General features: G+C 44.7%; 1 pseudogene; it reads right to left on the reverse strand.

Moving 5' to 3' along the window:
* Positions 1–1,586: 1,586 nt before the first annotated feature.
* On the reverse strand, positions 1,587–3,776 carry LOC147448045 (uncharacterized; annotated as a pseudogene).
* Positions 3,777–5,087: the final 1,311 nt, after the last annotated feature.

Here is a 5,087-nt window from a genome sequence, read left to right on the forward strand (position 1 = left end):
ACTACAGCCCAGATGATATTGAAGTAGCAAATGATCAACGTGCTAGAGCACAATAGGGTGCTTCCGCCAGATTCTGGCTTTATGGCGAATGAAGCCCAAGCAAACTGGAATGCAGTGCGTACAAAATTCAATGGAGGTCCAGATATGGTGATGAAAGGTAGGGAGATATCTTGCCTTTTCCATTGGAAACAAAGTCTACGGATCCACACCACAAAATATGTGCTCAATGCATTTCAAGATGAGCACAAGGGACTTTGTCGAATGTGGCGGTGCGCGCAAAGCAGTGAAGATGGAGAGGCCCAATATCGGTTCATTCGAGCTTGGTGGGAAACACGAAAGGTGGAAGATGGGAATTTGGGCCAAATGGAGTGCTGGTTGAGTTGGTGGCATGTGAGGTACCCTCATTGGAGGAAGGAAATAGTTGGTGTAAGTTTTCAGATATATTCTAGAATAGGTTCTAGGATCTCCATTTAATTAAACCCTTCATGAAATCAATGAAATAAATATATTTCTTGTTTTGCAGGCTCTAGATGACTACTGTATCGAGGTCATCCCTCGAACAAATCTCTCAGAGTCACGTCACGCATCATGGCTAGCAGGTGAAGGTCACAAGCCTAAAATTTCTTTGTACAACGCAACAGTTTCATATTTTGGGAATACTCTTCTTCAACAATCCAAAAGAATGGCATATACATAGGGTAAGTATATAGGACGTGGACCAAGCATAAGTAAGATGAGAAACAAGGTAGCTTCACGACAATTTCACACACCTACTCCATCACAGACTAGCCGTGTTGTGAACGATGCAATTGGAGGAACTGGTCTTCCAAAGTTGCCTGAGTTTTTTGGAGACAGGGTTACAATGACAAAGCAACGCAAGACATTTGGCAATGTTATAGGCGAGGAGGCTAATAGTTCACATAGGCCATAGTATGTCACTCAAAATGTTGCTCAACAAAGAAAGGCTCGAAAGTTGTCATTTGGAGATGCATCACAGGTAAATGAAGATCACTCTATGGACGAGGAGAATGCCGGGGTGACAATTAGGGCCATTGAGGTTGACATAAATGACACCATGTGGGCCACCCGCAGGTGCAAATCGGGGTCTAAGTTCACTTGCCAAGGAAAAATCAAAGGAGGAAAGTGCAAGAAAAAGGTGAATTTATGCGTAGAGGGAACAACGGCACCAAGTTTTCGAGGGAAATTCAACTGGGAGGGGCACAACAATGAGACATGGGTATGGTTTTGTATAGTGACAATGTCAAACATGTGTGGGATGTATGTCCATATATTGTGATGCGGCCTCCAAGAACTCCACTTGAGTGGCCAATGGCACAGGGCACGAACTTAACAGCGCTAGAAGTAAAGTCTTTGCAGCTAGTGGGGTTTCATATCGCAATAGAAACTATGGAAGTGCAAGGGCAAAGACGTGCGGGCAGGTACAGGACAGGTGTTTCTGAAGGGGCATCGAAAAGGATCGACACTGCTCTAGGACTAGAAATGGTCATCGAAAAGTACGGGTGAAGAAATGAAGTATATTTCAAGGTCCCAAAAAAAGGTACGTGGTGAGGAAATATCTCACAATACTAGCCTAGTTGTACTTGCAGAGACTTCCAAAGGAGGTTAGGGGAACGGAGGCTTGCAAACACTTGTATTATATCTACTTCAGAATGTTTGGAATGGACATAAACAACAACATGTTCATTCATCAGTCTGGTCTAATTGATAACAAGATCAAAACTTTACTAAGTGCAAAAAGGTTGTTGTAATAATCTAGCATTATTTGGGCTATCACATTTACCTTGAGTTGTGCAAATGATGATATTGTTTTGAGTTTTCCACTAAGTGAATTCTCTCATTGTTGTCTTTTGATATGCAATTAGAGAGAGAGAGAGAGAGAGAGAGAGAGAGAGAGAGAGAGAGAGAGAGAGAGAGAGTGCAAAAAGGTTGTAATAATCTAGCATTTTTTGGGCTATCACATTTACCTTGAGTTGTGCAAATGATGATATTGTTTTGAGTTTTCCACAAAGTGAATTCTCTCATTGTTGTCTTTTGATATGCATAAGAGAGAGAGGAGAGAGAGAGAGAGAGAGAGGAGAGAGAGGAGAGAGAGAGAGCGGGTGAGGGAGAGAGAGGAGAAGAGAGAGACAAGTGAGAGAGAAGAGAGACAAAATCAGGAAAAATGAAAGAGAGAGAGAGAGAGAGTGAGAGAGAGAGAGAGAGAGAGAGAGAGTGGGGGGAGGGGGAGAGAGAGACAAGTGAGAGAGAAAATCAGCAAAATAAAGAGAGACAAAGAGGATGTGTGTGTGTGTGTGTGTGTGTGTGTGTGTGTGTGTGTGTGTGAGAGAGAGAGAGAGAGAGAGAGAGAGAGAGAGAGAGAGAGAGAGAGAGAGAGAGAGAGAGGAGGTGCTTGAGTAGCCCATTGGAGGGAAGAGTGGGAGGAGAACCCGCGGCCATGGGTGGTGGTGGTAGGAGGAGGAGTGGCAGATGGTGGTAGTGAGCTAACACCACCAACCACCGATGGGGGGCTAGGGTGTTGGTGGTCATGGGTGGTAAGGGGCGGCAATGGGAGGTAAAGGTGGTGGGAAAAAAAAAGCTCGCTCTAAAGCTCACTCCATTGAGCTCGCTCCATAACCACCCCCTCTCTGCAAGTCCTGGGCCCTCTTCCCTCTTGTCTTCATAATTCTCATTATCATCCTCTCCTTCGAGAGCATACTGGAAAGGGTCCTCATTGTCAGTGTCCTCCATAGCTGCCTCAAGCCAAGGAGGAATATCATGCATCCTCTTCTGTGAATGTCCATAGTATGGTAGTTAGAGAATTAGTAGAAATGAATTAATCAAGCATGATGTGCAAACATAATATAAAAATTGATGACAAAAGAAAATCGAATTAGACAAATCAGAAACTTACATGTGCGTTGTAGCCTTCATCAATGCGCTTTTGAATTTTTGCCAGTCGGACAGCCTTGGCTGCCACGTAGTCTTGCATCTTCCCAGCCACAAATTCCTCAATAAAAGCGGTCTCTGACATGTGCTTATACTGATTTCTGAGGTCCTTCCATACTTGGTGAGCTCGTATGCGCATGATGCGCTGATACCTTTTACAAATTTTCCTAAACTTCCTATCCTTGTCGCCAAATCTTTTTAAAGCTCCTTTATGCCAAGCTTTAACTTTCGGATTGGGCATGAGGTTTTTTCTTCTCTCAGCTTCTTTGTGGAGGGGGTGACCTCCCAGGCGCTTTTCAATCTCTACAGTGATTCCATGGAAAGTCTTGAGGTGAGACATCATCTGCAGTCTTTTGAAGATGAAGGCCGATCGCTTTGGGCAATCCGCACTTGCGCGGCATTGGTGTGCTAGCCGTCCATCAGGGAGCTCAATCTCTAGATAGACTTTTGAATCTTGGATGCTGGCTGCCTCTTCTTGCTTTACAAGATCCTCAAATACCTCCTATGCTTCTCCCTTTGTTGCATCCTCTGCCACTTGCTTGGCCTCAACTCCACATTCCCTTGAGCCCACCAACTTCTTTCGTGGATGGATGTTTAGGCTCGAGGGTGTGCCCATCTCAGGCAAGGTGTGCTTTTGTGGACTTCTCCTTGGTTGAGAACTAGCCCCTTCTACATGAGGAGATGTGGGAGGAGTATTGAAGCTCTCCTCATAACACAAGGGTCCCTCTTCTTGCTTTTGGGCTATGTCCACCTTCTCGAACTTCTCCGCATGCTGGACCTCCTCCCCACTCTTTGCCTTTGGTGAAACATTGGCCTTTCCTACTTCCCATTCACGTGTGCTTGCTCTTGTGATGCGAGAGCAACCACCCCGTTGCCATGTTCTCTTCCCCTTTTTAGCAGGTGAGCGAGCCATCCCCTGGGTACCATATGTAAAAAAACGACACAACCTCAAGCCAAATTAGCTCATCAAATGTGGGAAACCATAAGCATGACAATAATAAGAAATCCAAAGTTACAACCCATGAAGTTCTGATCGACCAATTCATCCCCCTTGAATACTTTAGCTTTTGGAAAATGCAAGGAATAACCTCAACATATTGTGATAAAGATTGCTAAAAGAATGTAGAGGCACACTCATCTCATGTGTGTGGGATGACGCTCATTGCTTTTCCCTCTATTTTCCTCTCTCTCTCTCTCTCTCTCTCTCTCTCTCTCTCACACACACACACACACACAACCACACAATGGACTCCCTTTCCCTAACTAAGGATTCACTCAATTCAATTGCAAGGCAAACCTTTTCCCCATTGTGGGTTTTCAAGAATGGCATGGTCAAGCTCGTGCAGAACCCCATGGAGCCCATCCATGCTAGCAGAAAACATGCATGGAACCACACACAGAAGCTTGCATGCATTCAAACCTTCAGCGAAAAAAGGGATTGCGCTCACCTTCGATGCCTGCTTGTCCACTTGGGCCTCAAACGATGCCGAGCTTGAGCGATGCCATTACCAGCAATTTGTTGCATGTAGCTCGCACAAGATTCTCTAAGGCCCTTCTCCCTGCCAAACCCCCGTATCCCCTCCACTTGCGAGCTCGCCATGCAACCAACCAATAGTCGCCACGCATCCTTTAATCCAAGTTTTGAATTTGGCCAACATGCCCGCCCCCCCGCCCGCCCCCCCCCCGGTCTAGGTTTAGTTTTTAAAGGTATGAACGGCCCAAATCCCCTCGATAAGCCCCCATCCAGTTCCCTGCCCTTGATCCCCTTACCCCCTCTCTTTAAACACTATGTGTTATATAGTCCTTAGGTTGGCCTATCCTCTATTTTTTACTTGTAAGCGTTACTCTTGTTAACCCTATTCAAGTGTTATACTCGTATTAACTTTGTTCTAGACTCAAATTGAACTTTAAGAAGATCACGTAGAAAAGCTATCTCAATAGGTCTTTACTTTGTTCTAGACTCAAATTGAACTTTAAGAAATCACGTGGAAAAGCTATCTCAATAGGTCTTTGAAGAATGTTCCCTAGACATCAAACATCCTCCTTGGCCATGGTAAGTATCTTGTATAACACTCCAAATTTTAAATTTTATCTCTTAATAATTCATGAATCATGACTGCTAATTGCCTCCTTCTTTTTCA

Source organism: Adiantum capillus-veneris, chromosome 11 (genome assembly GCF_014529385.1).
Source record: "Adiantum capillus-veneris isolate H3 chromosome 11, ASM1452938v2, whole genome shotgun sequence".
Taxonomy (NCBI): Eukaryota; Viridiplantae; Streptophyta; class Polypodiopsida; order Polypodiales; family Pteridaceae; genus Adiantum; species Adiantum capillus-veneris.